The sequence below is a fragment of the Parasteatoda tepidariorum genome, chromosome 8 (genome assembly GCF_982258835.1).
Source record: "Parasteatoda tepidariorum strain Cologne lab strain chromosome 8, Ptep-v5.0, whole genome shotgun sequence".
In the NCBI taxonomy this organism is placed as follows: Eukaryota; Metazoa; Arthropoda; class Arachnida; order Araneae; family Theridiidae; genus Parasteatoda; species Parasteatoda tepidariorum.
In genome coordinates, this window is record NC_141762.1 from 53,646,744 (window position 1) to 53,669,366 (window position 22,623).

Consider the following 22,623-nt stretch of genomic DNA (forward strand, 5'->3'; position numbering starts at 1 on the left):
TAAAGTGCTACAAGTGGTCTTCATCCCAGTCAAGTTCAACTTGAAATAGAAGTTTTTACCGATCGTTCGATCTTTAATTCACATACACACAATTCGGCCCCCTATCCCGCTATTCTTTGGAGACACCACAACCTTCCAGAGAATGAAGAGGTGAACGTAACTTGGGATGCGGGGGTGTCGGAAGAGAAAAAGGCTTACCCATCCCCAAAAGCTAAATCTTATCTGCGCAGGTAAACCCGCGCACGTTCGGATGACGCCTTGTCGATCGATTCGACCTTTCCCATTGCTCTGATGCTGCTGCTTTTCCCAAACCTCAACTGCAGCTTTTGGATGACTGTCACCAGGACCCTAAAGAATATTTTTCTTTTATCAAGGGTTAAAATAAGTAAATAAATAAAACTCTCTATTATGTCTTTGATTCTTCGGACAATCACCAGTACATGGATGGACATGGGAATACTGCCAATGCAAGGACGAATCAGATACTACCAGAAAGTACCAGAGATGAGATGAAAATTCTTCGGGACTCCGTCGGTGCACCAGCACGTAGATCAGTCAAGTTGTTATTGTAGGAAGTGGTACGGAAAAAATTAAAATCAAGCGCCCCATTGCCATAAAATTATTGATGCTAACGAATAGTTTTCTAACTATCGCAAATCTGTGAGGGTCTTTGGACCCTCATTAAAATCCCTTTTTTTTCGGAGGGATGTAAAACGGAGAAAAATCCCCAAACGATCGTCAAGGAATTCGAATCTCGGTCTTAGAACAATTTGTGATATGTTTTGGTCTGGCTAAAACAAGATGGCGGACCCCAGGCAATAAGACATAATTTGGAATTTCAGCCCAATTCTGACGTTCCCCTTTCCCTATTTTGGATTTAGAAATATAGTTCTTCTAAGTGTAGTTTATTCACCATATACCTCCGTTGGGTAGTTTCTCATCCAACCAATTCTAAAGAACGATCATGAGATGGATAACGTTGACTTGTATATAAAATCGTAGGAATACTAGTTTTGTTTTATTTTTGTTTTTGTTTTCTCACTTTTTCCACAAGTTTCTCCATCCTGCCTCTTCTATCCGATCCATGTTATAAATTGGTGTAATCGAAAAAAATATCAGCCCCCAATTTAAAATTTATTTATTTGTATTTCTATTCGAGAAGGAATGTACAGATATGGTGACTGCTCTTTTCCGAAGGAGATAAGATCTCCAAATCTTCGAAGACATCAACATGATTGAGATTTGACAGTCTGTCACAGCTGGTAAGATATATTCCTTATTTAAATATGTAATAAATTTATAGAAAAGTATTTTGGGATAGATTACAAAACTTTAATTCATGATGCATCACGATCTTACTTTCCATGAATATTCATTTATTTTATTTTACATTTGAATTACGTTTGAAATTGAAAAAAAAAAGTTTTTTTTGTTGTGGTGTATATTCTTCAATCAACACAATATTTATTGTTACCGTTTTGTGAATGGACAAAAAATCCCATTAACATGTTTTTAAATTGCCTAAATTTCCATTTCTTTGTATTTATGCAATTCCTTTTGACTATAAATACTTTAATCCCATTTGTACAATTTTTTTCATTTTTAACATATATAAGCAAACTTTACGAAAGCTTATTCCGTGTTTATGGCATAAATTAACCTCTAATTGAGACAATGTTTTTTTTTAAAAAAAAGTTCGTTTACTTTGAAATGTGTGCAAGATCATTAGTTAAAAAGGATGTTGATAGAAAAGTAGCATTGCTTACTTAGTCTCAAAAGTAAATAAATCAAGAAATTTATCAAAATTGTTATGTTTAAAACAATACAAATTTATAAAAACTTAAATTCAAACATTTTACTTATAAATCTTGTTTCAAAGCAGAGTTATGTATAGAAAGTTTTTATGTCAGAATAATGAAATATATCATAGAGAACTTTTGCGAAATTCTTTAATTTCACGGAAATTATTAACATCACTTTTTCGTCATAATATTTCCATGTTTGATGATGAATGTTATTACAGAAACTCAAACCTTTATAAAACAATAAAAATTTATATGTTTTATAATATTTCTATTTCATAATATTTCTATGTTTAATGATGAATGCTATTACAGAAACTCAAACCTTCATAAAACAATAAAAAGCTTACATGCTCATTACTTTATAAAGATCAGCTGCACTTTATCTAAAAAAAAATTTCCAAAGTTAAAACAATAAATCAAATCTTTTTATTTTCATTAGTGCAATAATCAAATGAAGGAGTTTATATAAAATATTACAATATTTTTTATAACAAATTTTATGAATAGGAAATATTTCAAAATATTTTATTTTTTAATTTTCTCGGTCTATACACATAATTGAATTAAATACATATAATTTTGTTTTACGTATTTTTAAGCGTATCATTATATTCCAGAATGAAAATAAAAGTGTTATGTAGTCAATCATAGGCAGAAAAAATATTGTTTGTATTTCTTTTACTTACAAAGTTAAAAGCTATGTACCTCTTACTTCATGTGCTAATTTTATGTACCTTTTCTTTCTAAATATATTAAATTTTATGAATACTTAAACTTAATTTTTTATATAAAAATGCAATTAATGTTTCCCTTAAAAATATATATATTTTAATTGTAATTTTGTAACTTAAGAATATTTTATTAGTTTTAATATAATTTTTTTTACTATAAATGGGCTTTAAATTATATTCTTTTAATTTCGGGAATGTAAACAAATATTAAATATATGAATGAACCAAATTCAAGGTCCACTTTACTATCACTTGGCTATCATCCTACTAGTCTATAATAGTGCCAAGAATTGTACGTTAGTTTCAGAGAAAAACAATTTGTTAAAGAGCACCCTTCTTTTGAACAGTTGCCAAACTATACTTCCGTAATTCTTCAGGTGGTTTTGAGAAGAAGGAAAGAAATAAGTTTTTATTCTAAAAGTGACTCTAAATCTTTAAGAGTGAATATTTGCGTGCTTAAGTTTGGGAACTTGGTTTGTAAATTACTTTTGATTATTTGCATTGAGGAAACTGTTAACTCACACGAAAAAAAAGTTTTTCAATGAAATTAATAAATATTTTTAATTTTTTTGATACTTTATTTTAAGATCTTATGTCATTTAAATGTTTTTTCATACAGTTTTTAATTTCAAATTTCTTTCAGTTGACGATATTTAGTTGATGATTTTTAGTCTAATATGAACATTTTTAAGTTTGTTTTTATACTCCCTATCATTTTAACATATATTATTGAAAAAATATTACCCATATTATTTTACTGTTCTAAATAGTGCGTAAATTTGAAATTCTTAAAGAAAAACCTAATACAGGTTTTGTTAATAAGTTTGTTACGTTCGTTGTTAGATTGGTGTTACTAACAAGACATTGTAAAAGAGAAAAATTCATAAAGCTAAGTAATTGCCAAAAAGAAGTTTTAAATTTTTTTAGATTTAGACTAAAAACCTTAAATTTAGAATTATCTAGTTGAGTAAATAAAAATATTTAAAACATCTTTCAAAAATTCAATTTCTTTATAAAAGCTATAATACCGGTTTTACCTTTTTTCATCAATTATTGATTTTAATATCATTTCTATAGGAAATTTCTGAAATTCTTATTTAAAGAAAATACTTTTAAAAATTCTAAAAACTTGTTATCAACTTTTATCGAATTTCAAACAGTAGTAGAATTTCATTATACAAATCAAATGAGAAACTCATACAAATCAGAATATCGTTAATGAGTAATAGAGTGTTAACAGATTCAAATTCCTTGCAAATTTAGCCTGTTTTTACGTTTATTTCTGAGTAAAATTTAACATATTTAAAGGGATTTTATTATATACAGAATCCTAAAAAATAAGGGATTGCCTCCTTATTTTTAAACTTTTGAAAAATTGCTTAGCTCTCACCTCCTCAACTTGTTTCAATCAACAGAGAAAAAAATTTTTTTTGCAAAATTTTAATTCCAAGTTAATTTGACAACTGCAAAGTGACCCTCAATTGACCATGAGATGTGATTTCAGCCCAAAAAGCCATTTTCAGTCCACCTTTTTTCTTTTCTTCCTCTGAGTTGAAAAGCAAGATATCATGTTCTATTACACCTATAGTAACAAATATATTTAGGTTGCCTTAACTTTTCATTTTTTAAAAAATTTAGCCCGTGATCTCTCGTCTTGTTTCAATCAACGAAAATAGGAATTGTGCAAAATGTTATGTTAATCGGACCAAATGCAAGGCCAACTTCATTGACTATGAAATGTTTGCCCAAGAAGCCACTTTTTCATATATATATGTTTTTCTTTTGTGACCTTATTTTCCGGAAACTTTCATCATCAGTATTTCTTTTACTTCTGACTTCCATTATATTTTCTGAAATATTTCTCTCCTGAGATCATGTGCATTTTCCCATGTCGCATGGTTGAGTGATGCATCTTTACCTAATTTGGTACATCAAAAAGCTGTATCACAGTTTTCTACTTTCCTTCTCTTGGAAGTCTTTAATACAAAATCAAAATTAGATATGGGGTCTATATACTGATTGCTGTGACAAAAGATTTTAGGTAGGACACTATATAGGCAGTATTAAACCGAATCGCCTTTGTAAAAAATAGAAAAGTATTAAAAATATTTTTTTATTAGATTTACCAAAAACAACGAAAAACGCCTCTTTGCACCTAAAAGTATTGAAGACTGTTAATTCTTGAAATACTAACATCTTCAAAAAAGTACAAGCCATTGCTGTTGACTAAACAGGGAAGAGGAATAAGGGGTATAACAGATGAAATTTAGGCACTTAGTCGTGATACAAAAGCAAACAACGCAGGTCAAATCATTGGTGCCTTTGAAAATTAAGAAACTTTTGTTGTACCTTTTTTGGCGACATCATATTTTTAAAATTAGTTTTATAGGGTAGTTTCGACATTTTGGTAAGTGCAACTTCAGGCACTTTTCAAAAAATTTAGAGAAATCAGGACGAAATTTAAAAAAAAAATTCCTAACTTAAAGCACAAAAATACCTGACGATTCCCATAATACCACTGATTTATGAGATGATTACCGATAATTTTCGGATTTAAATATGATCTTTTTTTTGGCAGCATTCAAAAAAATGGAATGTCTCTTCCTATACCAGATACTATATTGAAAAAGCAATTCATGATCTTGAGTAAACCTTTTTCAAGAAAGATTTCAATTATCTAATAGACAAATTCTTAAAAAGATACCGTATATTTTTCTTGCTGGAGTCTACGTTTGAGACTGGTGTCTACCAAAAAAATTAATTTAAGCATCTTTTCAAAATTTTGTAATCATGCTTCAACTAATACATTATCAAGATATTGATACAGAAATCGTAATGTTATAGACAATTTTTTAAACCGGGTCTTGCGTTGGTTCTCTAAATTGTAGTTTTAGCCTTAACTAATAGCAATGATTCAATTTAATTTACGTTGGCAGCAGGCGAAAATGAAAAAATTACTTCACCAAAAGTGATATTTTTTTTAAACCAAAATCATTTTTCTCTCCTTAAAAACCAACAATTTTTTCGAAATCACACTACAAAAATTTTCGGGAGATTTTATATCACTTACTATCTTTTTTTGATAAGATTAGAAAATAATAATGTCTACATTAGTGAAAAGAAAATATATGAGCAGCAATTATGATATGAATGTTACTGCAAAAAATTGAAGTTAGAATACGATAATATTCTCTGCAAAGATAAAAATGAAAAGCAATGTATTTAACATATCGTTGCTGAACACAGACAATTGCTGCTCGATACTCAAATCATTTTTTGTAAAAAATAATTATGTGAATTTTTTCACAAGTTGCAATATTATATTAATTATTCATTCTGCTTTCCACGCAAAAAAATTATTATTGAAAAAATATAATAATTTTAATTTTTTCAATAAGTGCTTCTTTCACTTATATGAAATAAATTATTATTGTATTGCTAAATTATTATTGTATCAGGGAGATTGAAGGTCACTTTGTAATTATCTGATTCAAATGAAATTTTGTACTACCTGTTTTTCTTAAGCGTTCTTTTTTGGAAAAGCAAAATTTTAATTAAATAATTTAATTGAAAATTTTATTGAATGAATTGAATAATTTAATTGAATAATTTAATTGAAATATAAAGTCGTTCTCGCATCGCCTTGATTTCTGCAGTACTGCAGTGTCTTGTTCAGATGCGACTCATAGTTTCAGAAAGTATATAGAATATTATTTATTCTACATATTTTCTCTCTGAGGTAATACAAATATTTTCAGAATAATTGTATTTTTTGATATAATATTATATATTATATTTGAAATAATATTTTTTGATAAAAGACAATTCAGTTAATTTTACTTATTAGTTTATTTTAAAGAAAATTTACGAATAAATGTTTGAACATTATGAAATAAATAAGGTAATAAACTAAACTACTGGTTTTTCATAAAGGTAATGTGAGCTGATCAATGGGTAATAAATTTAGCAAAAATGTATCAAGCATAAAAGAATCTCAAAAGTGATGAGAAATTTAAAACAACAAATTTAAAAAGAAACTAAATTTACATTGATCAAATAAATTAATTTCATAATTTAATAAAATATGCACAAAATACGGATTTCCTTCAAAGTATATGTTAATTAACATTTTATTAAAAAATATCTATGTCACGATGATGGTTTTTAAAAATTTTAGATAACTAAGTTTCATATAATTAAAAAGCATAGTTGTAGACAAATATTTAAATTTCTGTACATAAACTGCTTATTCTTTTTATTTTCTGCATTGATGTAATTTACGGGTATTTAAAAATAACAAAATTATTATTAAAAAATTTCCTTTTTTAGCAATGTAAAAAGTTAAACTTCCTTTATGACATAAAAATGTAAGCTTTTCAAAACATTCAGTAAGGAAATCTCTATTTGTTAAAATATTAAAAATCCTAATTAAGTTCTAAAAGAAATTGTATTGCAAATACAATTAAGAAATCAAATGAACTGAAAAAAAATCAAAATGCAGATTTTTGAGTTACTAATAAATTTAATAAATCTGAACGTTGTTTTATTGCATTGGTATTTGATATAGAGAAAAAAAATAGAGATATTCAGAGTAATCATCGAAAACATTTATAAATTTGCAATTAATAACGACTAAATAATGATTTGAGAAACTTCATTAAAAAACACATAAATTGCATCTCATAATTTTGATTATTGTACTTTATTTTTCGCATAAAAATATGACAATTTAATTTTGAAATTCATAAATTGGAAACTGTTTCAAAAATCGATTACAGGAAACTAAAATCTACAACATAACATGCGAAATAAACAAAAATAAATAAATAAATCTGAAGCACTTTCAGATATGATGAAAAATATTATTTTTCATTTTTTTACTTTTATTTTTTTTCTCCAAATATTTGAAAAATTTGAAAAGAATTGGCTCAAAAATATCTCCTTCTGTCATCTAGTTATTAGAAAGCTAATAAATATATTTAAAGGTAAATCCATTTTTAAGACACTGTTAAGAAAATCATATATTTTTTTAACTTAAAACTATTCGACATTCTAATTTCATATTTTTGATCACAATTAATTAAAAAATATATAAATATTCAAATTGTTTACAATTGAAAAATGTTTAATCTTTTATTGATATGCTGAATTTCTAACAGATTACCTAGTAGAAACATTTATTTTTAGATTTAAAAATTAGTTTAAAGCAAAACTTATACTTGGTTGTGTGAAAAAAGTTATAGATTAGTTTCACACCACGCAATTTCTTATGCATGATTTAGAAAAAACATATATTATTTATATAATTTTCGTTAGAATATTGCTATTAAAAACTAACTAACTCAGTGGCGCGACAGCCCATTAAGAGGGCCAAGGCCGACTGTGCCCATCTCAGTTTTCTTGACCTTGGGCTCTGGGGTGCAGGAGCATATGTTCCGGTCGGGTGGTCAGCCGAACGCGGAACCCCCAGTGTTAGTTCCCAAGCATGCTAGGTACTCATTTTATCGACCCACTGAAGGGATGAAAGGCTGAGTCGGCCTTGCCCGGCCCAAGGATCGAACCAAGGACCTGTGGCACGGCAGCGCGAAGCGCTACCACTCAGCCACCGGGCGTCAGAATTATTATTAATTATTATATTGCTATTTATTAATTATTATATTGCTATTTATTAATTATTATATTGCTATATTGCTATTATTAAATACAATTATAATAAAAATAATGTTTTACATAAAAGTGTTCTTATATAATGCATGCACAGAAACATATAAAACATTTTTTTCAGATAGAAATATAGTTTTAAAAAAAAAACTACAATTTTGAACGTGGAATACGGCTTAATTTTCAACAAATAATTTCTCATGCATGGTTTAGAAAAATTTTATCATAAATATTATAAAATTATATCATAATTTTTATATTTTTTTGATGACAATAATGGTTCTGTAAAAAAAAAAAAATTAGGAAACAACCAAGTAAAAAATACAATATTTCTTATTTTTGAAATTTTTTAAACCATAATATATTTTAAAATTAAATTTTATTTAAATAGTTTTCTATACAATCCCAGTATTTAATACTTAAGCTCCATTAAATAAAAGTCATGCAACAGATTTCTTTTCTTAAACGGTGATAATTTTATTAATCAAAATCAACAATAAATTGCATTCGTGTTCGTTTTAATGAGTAACCATGGGAACTAACTGTCTGATCTATACACGCTTCAAGCTATTTTCTTTCCTTTATTTTTACTCTTTATACGTGTTTAATACGTTTTTTTCCAATAAAAATTGTTCTTTCTTTTATTGCATTACAGCCAGTATACCTTTGTTTGATGACGGAAAAGATCTTAGTCGTTGTTCCGTATTTTTTATTTACCTTTTACTGATCAAATTGATGGATTGAAGAGGAAATGTCACTAAAAATATTAACAAATAGTGATTGTGCTTGAAAAACACATTATGTTCCTGATTTATAGTAAACTTCATAAAAAGTTTTTTTTAACGTAGAGTATGTTTCGAATAACTACTTAAAAAAGACATAATAAAATCTTAAAGTTTAGGTTATTTGCTAAAAGGTTTCAATTATTTTTTCTCTAAAAATGATAAATATTATTTTATATTTTGCACTATTTTAAATAATGTTTCAAAAATATTGTGCCCGTATTTGAAAACGCATTAAGCTCCTTATTTATGAAAAGCTTTATAAACAGAGAAAAAAATGGTTAAGTGGTCAAATTTACCGTGTTTCTGGCTCTCTGGGAACACCAAAAATTCGATAATTTTTACCGAAGTGATTTGAATATGATTTTTGCAAAATTAAAAACAATACGATATAGTTTTATAACGTGTTAAAATTCGTAAAATGTGGTAATTTTATCATGATACCTAAGAGGATTGGCATAAAAGCCTACATTTATTATTCATTTTTGAATTTTTAACTGAGTGTGTAGTAATAAAGACTACAATTTTGAAAGGGCCGGGATATCCTGGTCTGTAGGACGCTAGGCCAATGTCCGAGAGTTCGTGGGTTCGAATCCCGCAGGCCGATCACTCCCCGTGTTGTAAAGTGACTCATGCACGTTAAATCTGTCGAGTCGCAAAAGTCCTCCATGTTCCCATGACAAATCAATACCTCTGGGGGTACTGGATTGGAGATCGATCGTTCTCTGATTCAGGTCAAAATTACGATCTGTGGATGAATGAATGGATGTATGAATGAGTCCGCCCTATAAACGAGTGCAATGTATGGTGTGGCAGAAGTCGGATTCTTGGCTATAGATGGCGCCACTGAAAAACAAGAAACGCACACTTTGCCTTAAAATTTGCTCGGTTTCACAAAGCAGGCAAGTAGCATTAGAAACAAAAACAACAATTTTGAAAACTACAATTTCCGGTAAACTTTTACTTTATGAATGAAAAAATTTTCAAATGAATTGCTTAAATACTGTATATTTTGATTTATTAAAGTTTTTGATTCATTAAAGAAAAAAGTTTTTTTTTTTTTTACCAGAAATGTTCATACCATTCAGTACGGTTATTTAACCAGAATGCCTTTCTCCATGTAATAAGTTCTCTTTAAAATGGGATTATTGGATTATCCACCTGTTAATAATTATCATCATAAGTGACTTATATTGATATATATTGACACTAATATTTGAAATGTTTTGTCATACATGCAGTGTAGGATGAGATTTTTTCACTTAAATTCTTACATATATCATGAAATGCATCATAAAGTCTTAAATTTCATATGTACAACTTAAAACTTTCTATTTAAGAAATAATTTTATTTTAGTTTTTATATAAATTAGCAAAGAAGTTAAAAGTATTATTATTATTGTTGTTTTAAACGATAACAATTATTGATATAGCTTAGAACCAAGAATAATTTTGTTAGATGTGAGCAAATAAGATTTAGAAATCAGTTTTTTCCAATGACATTAGCTTTGTCATTTCTGAAATTTTTTTTAATGTGGATTGTTTTTGATATTTGCCTATAATTATCCGAAGATTTTTATTTTATGTTTTATTTCCATATAGTTTACGAATAATTTAATAGAATACAGTTAATATAGTTCAAGCTTTAAATGTTTAATTCCTATATTTATAAAAATTTATAGCAAAAATGTTACAAAGTCTCTAATTGTAACTATTATTCTAAAAAAGGTCAATTATATTTCTATAAAATAAAATATCGATGTTAAATCAATGAAAAATAATAATTACTATGGTTTTGTTATTTCTATTGTTGTAAATGAAATATAATAAGTATTTTTATCAACAACAAAGAAACATTTTGTTGCAGAGAGCATTTAAAATCTAAAAAAAAACGCAGTGATCTCTACTGAAGTTGGCTCAAATTTATTCACAAAACTTAGGAAAATATTAAAATATAGTGTTTTGTTTTGAAACCTACAGTAGATTAATACAATTCAAGTTATTTTACATTTACTCGACACATTTTAATGCAGAAAAATGTAAATAAAACAATTATTGGCAATAAAATATTGAATAGATACACTAATATTTTATATTGTTTATAACTAAATTAATAGTTTTAATATAACTGATGATAGAATGAAATTCGTGTCAAAAATATTATATTATCAACTTTTATGTATTTTATGAAATATTTATTGCTAATATTTCAAGTGGAAACAAATGAAGATCAAGGGGGAAGAATGGTCTATGTTCATGTATGCTGTTTCTAAGGGGGAAGGGGGGAATTGAATTTTGTGCCGGTCAGGAATCCTTTCTTATCAGCAAGGTCCATCTTTATTGAACTCTTGGGGAGAACAGATTTTACCACGTTATGGATTAGTCAAAAATTAGCAATCTTCCATATTCAAAAAGTGATCTAATCACCATTTTTCTGAGAAATGGACATTAACTGTTCTTTCTACTTGATCTTCAAATATTATTCTTAATTCTTTGGCGCAATAATTGTCTTTTGATATTTTTACCAAACTGTCATAAAAATATTGAAAACATATACAAAACGTTTAAGAGTCAGGATTTTTTAATGGTTAATAAACTGAGTTGTCATTGTGAAGCACTGGGTTTCGATTCTCGGTGTCGGCTCGAAGCCCACCCAACTTCAGATCACTGGGTACCAACTTGTCTGCGAAGTAAAGGTAGTTGTTGATTACGGTTTGCTGATCACGTTATCACCAGCATGCCATTAGCCAGGAAACCCCGTTCCCTTTTGTCCAACAACGAACTGTTATGGGATTGCACAACATTAACGCCTTATAAGCATGCTGTGAAGTTTTTAAGAGTTCTCGAAAAAGAGAGCAAATGTATTAAAATTTCTCTGCTCTGCTGGATGCATTTTCTTTTGCCTTTTCGTATAAATCTATATATATCTTTAAATTTTGCAATATTTTTCCCATGCCAATTTTTACCAATTAAAGTGAAGAGAAATGGGAGACAAAAAATTACAAAGAAATCGCATGTGTGTTCAGGAACAAAATTGCTTTCAAATGTCTTCTATTTGAAACACTCGTATTTTCATCATCTACACACTCTGAATCATAATAGACTGCATTCAAGAAGCCCAGAAGAATAAACATTTTTAGCATCATTTAATGAACAAAATTATTATTATTATTAATATATGGTAATTTTCTATTGTCATTGCTCGGCCATTGCTTCTCCATCTCATCTTTTGGATTGAATTGGTGCCTCTGTGAGGCAACTGATGAATGAGGGAGAGACTGTTTATGACTTGCTGATGCGATATGATCTTCTGGACTTGGTCTGGGGCCCTAGACCAAGGGGATAAGCAATAACAACAACAACAGGGTAATTTTAGGTTAGATAGCCATAGAAGAGAGATGACCAGTTTAAATATATCCTACATTTTTAATATATTGCAGCAAATGCAGTTTCGCAAAAAACAGTTTAACCTGTTTATCAATTTAAAAAAAGCATTGCTTTTAGCTACAACAAAAAGTATGTAATATTTTAATGTTTATTTTATTCAAGATTTGATTATTTTACATGAATTAAGCATTCTGTTGTTCTTCAATGCGTTGGTTATGTTTTGTTTCAACTTGCTGGGCTTTTAAAGCAAATACATGGTCCAATATTTCCTCCTGAGCAACAATTAAAGGAATACTATAGTGAAGTGACGCTATAAATTTGGTGGCCATTTCATCATCAACTTTAAGAGAAATGGACGCATAAAATCTTGGAGAGATGACCGCTTTTTATTAATACGTGTTTACATATTAAGAGCCATTTGTCCTTGAAAATATAAAAGTAGGTAAAAAAAAGAAAGAAAATAAGTTGTATTTTGTTTACTACATGCGTCTTCACCATCACACTTAAAATCTCCAAATAAATTCTAGGTACGAAATTTTTGGATTTGATGATGGTTTGGTTTTATCTCGAAATTTTAAGATGAAAGCTAATTAAAAGATATCCACTGATAAAAGTCTTTAATTTCTCTTTCTATTACGGTATTGAAACCACTTCTTAAATTTGTGGGAACAGTACAAACCCTGATTATTACATTTCGATTCTGAAGATGGACATTATCCGACAGAATTCCATAACAAACTCGATAGAACTCATAATTTGATGAATATCAATTTGTATACTGTGGAAAAAATACAATACCACAACTAAAATCGATGACTGGATGAGATGTGCAAGTTGCATGCAATGACTTTATGAAACAAGTACAAACTTTGAAATCCGTAGTCAAAATTATGATTGATTGGAAAGATGGATTAAATTTGTTCATTAGATTCTTTTCCTTTATTTTCCATGATAAAATTCATTCCTTACAGCTAATTGTAAGTTTTTCATGGTTGTTCATTGTTTTCTATATTCTAACTTCACTTTTCTTTTACTGAATTAAATGGTCTTCTTACCTAAACAATAAGGAGAGAGAGCCACTTGTTAATCTGATTTAATTTTTTTTTCTTATTTTGTTTTCAATATTCCATTATTTTATGCTCAAAATACGTTAAGTTGATGTATGAGAGTTCAGAGCTCTCGCCTCCCAATGAGGTGACCCAGGTTCAATCCTAGCAATAGCTGGTCGACTCGAATTCCACACCCGGCTCACACCGACCATAATGTTGACATAAAAATATTCTCAGTGGTAGATGGATCATGGGTTAGAGTCCCCTTGCCATCAGGCAAATCGTGGGGGGTCTTCGTGATTTTCTTCTCAATGTAAAGTAGATGCGGGTTAGTTCCTTCAAAAAAGTCCTCCACGAAGGCAAATTTCTCCCAAAACTTGATCCAGGAGTTCTCTTGTCTCCCAGATCTCGTTCAAAATTACAAGACTGCGGAGTTGAACATTAGTAGCCGTAAACCCAAAAAATTGGGTCGACTGTTCAACGATGTTTATAATAATAATATAATGTATGAGAGTTTAAAATATGCATGAACAATTCTTGTGTCCCTATTCTTAGTACTTTAATTTCAATATAAAAAAAACTATGGTCATTTATCTTAAAATTACCCTATATGCAGTTATTAATATTATTAAAATTATTCAATAACATTATTAATGTGATAAATATTAAAGTAATGATTGCATGTTAGCATGCAATCATTACTTTAATATTTATGATAATGGATTGCATGTTAACATGATAGCATTCAAATTTGGCACTGTTAAATTTGCAGAATAAAATAATATAAAATACTTATTTAAATATTAATTAAATACATTCAATCAGTGATTCCACATTATCAGATTCAGTGATTCTAGATTTAATTTGGTGCTAAAAATGTAGATAAGGAATTGCGTGTTAACAAGATAACCTTCAAATCTGGCTCTGTTGTTAAATTGATAAAATAAATAACATAAAATTTTTATTTTAATATTATCTAGGTACAATTGAGCAGTGATTTTGTATAACCAGATTGAGGGATTATATGGTTACTTTGTTTTTAAAAATATAGATAAAGGATTGCATGTTAACAAGATAAGTTCAAATCCGACTGTGTTTTCAAATTAATAAACTTAAATAATATAAAATATTTATTTTAATATTACCTAATTTTTGGTCAAACATTAAAAAATTTTAGAATTGCACTACTTCATCTCAAAATCTACATAAAAATTTTATTTAAAAAAAACACATTATTTTTTCAAATTATAATAGTTAAACAAAAAATATAAATTTATCAAAAATATTAAACCAAAAAGAAAATTGAAAAGGAAAACGTTTTCTTGGAATGCATAGAAAAATGTTTGTCGTGAAAAGTTACGGTTGTTCTGATAATTTTTGATCAATATTTTAGAAATTGTTTGCACTTTTCTATATTTCTGGAGATGAATTTTTAAAAATGTCTAATAAATATAGAAATATAATGCACATAGTTTACAGTAACTTCATGTTAAGTTATTGAAGTTGTAATATGAATATAAAAAATACTGCAATACTTTCTATAATTTTAAAACAATAGTACATTTTTTAACAACTTACTTTATTTTACTTACTACTAATTTCTATATATATTTTCCTGCTGTATTTAGAAAGCAAACAATGTTATTTTATGCTGACAATTTTTTTGTCTGAAAAATTCCAGACATTTTATGTAAATATAATATTGAAAAATGTCAAGAAAAAAATATTTTTTGAAAAGATATATCATGTGAAATGCTTAAAAGAGTTATTATATTTTAAAATATTTAAACTTATCCACAAATTATGAAATAAAGTTTGAAACTGCTATAAATTTTAGTTTTTTCAATGATTTGATTTGACCAACAGCACACTAATGACATCATTGAAGAAATTCTAAAATCACTCACCTTTTTTTAATATGTAAAATTGGAATCGTTTTGTCCATTAAATATTGCGTATCATGCTTAAAATAGTATTGTATTTAATTGTACCTATTACAGGTACACATCGCAAATAACGTCATCTGAAAGAGAAAAAAAATATATTAAATTAAGAGTTCTGACTTCTTTTTTCATTCATAAATTAACCATTTATTTCTCGAAAAGTACTTGTCTTTTCAAAGTAGAGATGGTTGTGGAATCAGTTTGTAAATTAAATATGATGTATCAAACTTAATTTAACCTTTTATTTAGTTGTACCCATCATCTTTTACTCATTACTGACTGTATCTACTCATAATTTTTGCGAAATAACATTATAAGTACCATGCTTACGCAAGGCTGTATATTATACACAAAGAATACATAAACAAATCATATGAAGCAAAGAAATCTTCAATAACATATAGTGCGGGAGGTGAGTCAGAAATTAACTCAAAAATTTCTGTGAAGTCAATATCAAGTTTACTAAAATGCAAACAGCAGCAAGTTCTTTGTATTGATTTGAACCATTCTTTTAAAAATTTAGATGCAAAGTGAATGCCATGACATTGAGAAAAAAAAGAGACTAATAAATTTGTTTTGAAAGTAAGTAAACAAGTTTTTTATGCAAAACTGAGCTAATGGTTTTACCAAAATAATGTGTTGGTGATAATATAACATTATTTTAGAAATATTTTAGTAATATTTACCGCTGATCAAATATGTTAAAATTATTTATGCACTTAAAAGGATTTCACAAAGAATAGCTTTTTAATCAATAGGCATTGTGATATGCTTTAATAAAAATACAATGCAACTCTCAAATTTGTTAATTAGTACTACTTGTATCTACCGAAATTTATAAACATTTAACTAAATTCATATTAACAAATATTTTCCTCAAACGTTTTTCTGTATACATTTTAATTAAAGTTAGCATAATAGGGGCTGTAGCCTAATATTTAAGTAATTTTTACATTAAAATAAGGTAATTTCAAAATTAAAATATTTCATATATCTCCATTGAATGTTTTGAGTAAATTTTCTCGATTTTAAAATGAAAACTTTAAAATAAAAACTTAAAATTTTAAAACTCTGAACTGTAAGAAATTTCGGATCAAATTGTAGTGAAAAAAGTACCAGCTCTCAGGTTGCTGGTGCTTTTACTTTTCACCGTAAAATTCCCCAGAACATGTTTCAGACATGTAAAAATTATAATAAAATCATTAAATCTTCCTAAATAAATAAATACTACTGTAAAATATGCGGCATAATATTCTACTGTAAAAATGGATTTTTACGGTAAGATAGATTTTATAGAAGATGTACCCAAAGTTCTCCGAATTAGTGATGGAATTTGGTCTGGAAATTTTACAGTGTAATCATTCTAAATTTCTAGATGAAATTAGTTAAATTTAAACAAAAGTTAATCCTCAGAAAAAAAATTCATATATCTTTGAAAAACATAAATTAAGTTATGAATGTTGCTAGAGTAATTGAAGAGCACAATAAATGGGCAAGAGAAACATTTTAATATACTAAATGAAATTTTTGATTTTGAATACATTATTTTGAATTCTTAGTACAGGAAATAAACTAAATATGTCGCTTCTTTAAATCGAAAGTGGTTTAGGAAAAGTTTTATAAATAAGCAAATACATTCTTGATGGACTTGTGTGTACATTCTAAATCATGATTTCAGATTTATTAAAATGTCGCTTAATATTCCGTATCACAAATAGTAGTTTCATGAAATTGTAAATAAATTTATAACATTGTCAAAAGATAGTTTTGTGGGGAGAGAAGTTATCGACAATGTCAACATTCATCGATGAAAAGGTACCCCAACATCGAATCAAGTTAGAATGCCTTATATATTAGTGAATTGGGATAGTATATTTGTAGTGGTACACACACTACAAGTATTATATCGTGCACTTACGGAATTTTAATGACTCATGATTCAGTAGTACTTTTCATACAACGCTATTCTGAAATAAATGTTTATATGCTAGATGTCAGAACAGAACAGACACACAAGTGAATCGTAGTGACGTTATCAAATGTCATAGATATTATACTGCATATGTCATGCTTTTAAAAATCAAAATTATTTAAAATTTATCATTTCTTTGTCATTTTATCTATTTAGAAGCCTAATGGGTCGAAATAAAGAGTAAGAACCTTCAAACTTCTTTTTATAAGAGTCAATTACACTGTGAAAAATTTCTTATCAAACTACAATAAAAAATACTCGCATCTTGAGTGCAGCATGTGTTAAATCTATTTCATTGTAAAATCCATTTTCATCTTAAATTTTATATCACAACTTTTACAATAATATTTATTTAGTGAAACTTATTCAGTGATTTTACAGTAATTATTACTGTAAAAATTACGGAGCATCTGATTTTTTGCTCAAAAAAACTTTGCGGTAAAAAGCACTGGTGCTCTAAGCTCTTTTACCATAATTTGATCTAAACTTTTTCACAGTATGACACAATTCTTTTCTGAGAGTACTTAGTACTTTTACACAATTCAGTTTAAAAGTATCACATCATTACTTCAGAAAATATTTAGCATTTTATGCATCATTCTATGTATCAGTAGTATTCAGATAACTACATTTAATTTGTTTGGTTAGTATTTATTATTATTATTATTATTAGTTTTATGTAAAATGTAGTCTGGTAATTGAGAAAACTGAAATAGCTTTAAAATAAAATGTCTATGTTGTTTCCAGCGAGTTCTTCACATTTAAAGTAAGATAATAATATTCAATATGGTAATTGTGTTACAGACAAAAGAGAAAATAACATTTTTGGTGTCAGAATTAGAGATTTTGGATAAGTCTATGTATTACAAAATAGTGGAGTTTTAATAAGAAGTGGAGTTATTGCTGTGAATTTTGTGTTTCAATGTATTCATAGTGCCACAAGATATAGGGGACAGTCAGGTAGCCCTGCCCACTTAAAGAGTATTGCGTATATTTCTGTATAATATTGAATAATGATCAATATTTTTGTATGTTTCTATCGTTTTATCATCAAATTAAATAATGCAAAAAAAATAACCAAAAAAGAATGGTTTAACTAAAAAAAAAATAGAAAATTAAAAAAATATGTTTTTCAGCTCTTTTCAAAATGTGTCGGGTAGCCCCGCCCAGTTACAAAAATTATATTTTTTTACTGTTTTTTCAGGTATAAATGAAAATGACCAATGTATTGATAATAGATAAACCTCATTTATCATTTTTATCACAAAATTATTTTATTTATTACATATTTATATACTTTTAGTGAATTCTATCATTTAATAGCAATAATTTAATAACAACAATATTTGTTGTTCAAAAGGCATATAACATTCAAATTTGAAGCAATAAAAGAATAATCTTTGCTACCGTTCATTTATCGACGAAATCAAATTGAGCGGAGCTACCCGAAATCCAATTTTTTTGTAAATTTGTAATTACTCGAACAATTTTTCACGTATAAACTTCTTTCTTTGTGCAAATTAAACTTAAGACTACATACTTTAATGCTGTATGTGTAGAAAAAATTATTGTTTTAGTATGAAAATGAAGTTTAATCGAAACATTCAACCAATTTTTCTTAATTTCATGACTACTGTATTCAACATATTTTCAAAACTATTGTTTACCATGTTACCAGCTGCATAAATAATTGAAACTTTGAAACTAATATTTTTTTTTAATATAACAATTAATGTCCGATGGCCCATTGACTTGAAAAATATTCTATACATCTGAAATTGACAGCGGGCGGGGGTACCCGACACTCCACTACTGCTATTTTTATTTGTTTCTTTTACATTGATCAGTAAAATAAACATTTATTAGCCTTTGTTTAACACAATTATTTTAAAACTAGTAGCCTCTCTCGATTGTCAGATTATTTTACATAAAACTAGTTATAACACACTCCCAGCTAGGGGCCTCTATGGGCATCCAAACATAGCAACCATATTTAAATGATATGGCATTTTGTAAAATTATCCCAACTATAAAATTTTAAAAAACGACTATCGTTAATGTTCAAAAATGTTGTGTTTATTTGAAACCCTTTGTTTTTATTTGCAAACTTAACAGTGAATCTTCGGAAGACTATGATACTCAAATCAATAAATGTTTGAATCCTTATTTAAAATGCATAACATTACTATGTTTTATGGAATGAAACTTTTTACGATCAACTCAATTCAAATTTAACAAAAAATGTATAATATATGGTAAAATCTGAAACGAAACATTAATGACATCTTAACAATATTTTAAAATTTTACGTCCTTGAAAATTAACTTTAAAACGAAATTTTAATTTTAATTTAATTCATATTTATTTTAATTGGAATTAAATTTATTTGAATAAAAAATTTTATTAAAATTGTATTTACATCAATTTTAGGAAAAATTACGTAGAGAGTATTCAGACACTCAAATTAATTCTCTCTCCAGTTATAATCACACTTATAACTACTATAAATCAATAGATTCAATTAACTTCTTTAGAAAAATTTTTATAAGAAGTTTACTTTTGATGATCTAGTTTATATGTCTTTTTCACGGTAAAAAATGAAAGAAATTCTTAAATTTACTGTATTGTGTGGTAATGACACTTCTGGTGAAACAAAGTCATAATTCTGGTTAAATTAATTAAACCAAAACATACGGTACTTAAACTATTCATTTTTCCGTTCATCTGGTAACAGTTTACCGGAAATTCTGTTTTTTTTATTTGGCTAATTTATATAATAAGCTAAGATAAAATTACTTGTTAGGTAAAACTTTTTAAGTTAAATAAATGCTATTTAAAATGTCACGATGTATTTCATGATGATTTATGTCAGAATTTAAGTGGGGGAAAAATTTCCTCTGCATGTATGACAAAAAATTTGAAATATTTGTGTGAATGTATTTCAATATAAGTCATTTATATGGATAACTATTATATGGTAGATATTAGAAAAAATCCCATAGTAAAAAGTACTTGTTCTACGGAGAAAGAAAGCCTGGCTATATAACCGTACCGTGTGGTAAGGACTTTTCTAGTGAAAACAAACATTATTCAGGTTATTAAAATCAAAGTATACGGTATTTAAACCATTCATTTGGAAAATCGTCCGTTCATATGGTAAAGATTTGCTGGAAATTCCGGTTTTCAAAATTATAGTTTTTAATACCATACATTAAGTAAAAAATAAACTAGAAGGAGAATTTGATCGAAGAAATTATTTTTATGCCATGCTCTTAGGTATAATAATAAAACTACCAAATATAACACTTTTTCAAAATTTTATTACATATTATAAAACCATATTTTAAAAAAGGAAAAAAAAAATTTTTTTTACATAAATCAATACCTAAGTGCTTTGTTATTCACATAGAACGTTATTTATTAATGATCCTCCTGAAAAACAGAGTATTTTTATGAGCAGAATATTTTCATAATTAAAGTAAAGCACAACTAATTCTCATAAGAAATAGTTGTCCCCAAGTTCATCTTTAGTCGCGTAAAAACTACTGCCTCTTTAATATTGCTTATTTGGTAGTTTAACTTGTGTTGAGGTGTTAAAAACCCGATAGGATAATTTTCTTGGTTTAAAGTACCTTATTATTGGCGTACATTGTATCTATTAGCATCGTTTTTGTCAGAAGTTTGACTTCGAAGAAAGTTTCAAGACAACACATTATTAGCATTCACTATATCAGTAAATATAGTTTAGTAGGTAGTCTAATTTTTTTAGGAGTTAAAAACGGTATTGCGTTCCTAATATCTGTTAATATAGTAAAAAGAAGTAATTTGACGTCAATTCTATTTTTAGTTACTATAAATATGATTGGTCTTTCTTTGTATCACTTCATATTGTTTAGTCGAAAATTTGATTTCAATGAAAAATTTTTCGCTTATTGTATGAGTTATTGCAATTATTACATTTTCTTCCATTTTTTGAGCATCATTTATTATTTTCAGATTTGCTTTTTTAATTATAATAGGGGATACACATTAAAAATAGTATACATCGTTAAATGTTTTATAAACAACATAATAAGACAATTTAAATAATAATTTGAGATTATGGCACTTTTATTAGGAAATTAATTATTTTTATTAATTTCACTTTTTTAACTATCATTTTAAATCAAATATTCATAATAGACATTTTATTGCGTGACAAATAATTGGAAGTATTTTATATGGAAAGGCAATAAAAATTCTTTGATAGACCTAAGAATACAGGAAATTAATTTATCAGGAAAAAATATTTGTGATTGAAAAAATTAAGAATTTAATAAATCTTCCCTTTCTAATGTGATACCTTATGTAAATTAACTAAACTAACGATGTTTTTCATGCATTTTGTCATTTATTTGTTCCAAAAGTTACATTAAGACGTGTGGTAATTACCTTCATCTAAAAATCCAGAAACAGGAAAAATTGTCCTTATTAAATAAAAAAAATCATTTAGACACAACTCAAATTGAAATTAAATTATAAAATCATAGTTTCATATTTATAATACTAAAATATGATATGATCATATTTAAATAATTTATTATAAATACAAGCAGTGTTTTTCTGATCGTAAAAATAAATATTATAATGTTCTGTAATCATTAAATCATTATTAAAATTTATAACAAATTTTTATTAAAATAATTATTAAATTAATTAAACTTTTACACAGTGACTAAAAATGATGAAGGATATTTCATGTTAAAATCGCATAAAATATTAAAAAAATTATAGGGTTGTAGTGATAAGATTTAACTCTTATAAAACTAAAGTTATTGAAATAAAATTAAAGTCATGGTCATAAACTTAAAACCTTGTTCATAATATTGAATAATTAATCAGATTTAAATTATAACTACAAGATTAAGTTTAAAAGTCAAATCATAAGATTTAATTTAATTATCATAGAATTGAAGTCAAAATCATGATATCCATATTCGTAAAAGAAAATATTTTTTTTATATTAAAAAAAATTCCATGCTCACTTAAAGCCTTATTAGAGATAATTGAGAAAAGCGAAATAAATAATTTTTGTTTTGTCAAATAGTAATGAAAAGCTTTTGTACTTTCAAACGAAATCTTAATTTGATAAACAACAAAAGACTAATATCGTTAGATATTTTATTATTTCAGTATTAATAAACTTTTAAGTAGGTTAAACCACAATCTATTTACCACAAAATTTTTCAAATATTGCGTGCATCTCTCTTGTTAAGTTTTCTGGGTGGAGCGACCAATCACTATAGAAACAGTT

At 27.1% G+C, this 22,623-nt stretch overlaps 1 protein-coding gene across 1 annotated transcript in view; it reads left to right on the forward strand.

The window, feature by feature from the left end:
• Positions 1 to 267: 267 nt before the first annotated feature.
• LOC107454398 (sodium channel protein para) overlaps positions 268 to 22,623 on the forward strand; it is a 226,289-nt gene continuing 203,933 nt past the window's right edge. The window contains exon 1 of the mRNA XM_071181380.2: positions 268 to 1,262. The gene's annotated coding sequence lies outside the window, so the exon portion shown is untranslated. The remainder of the gene's footprint in view (positions 1,263 to 22,623) is intronic.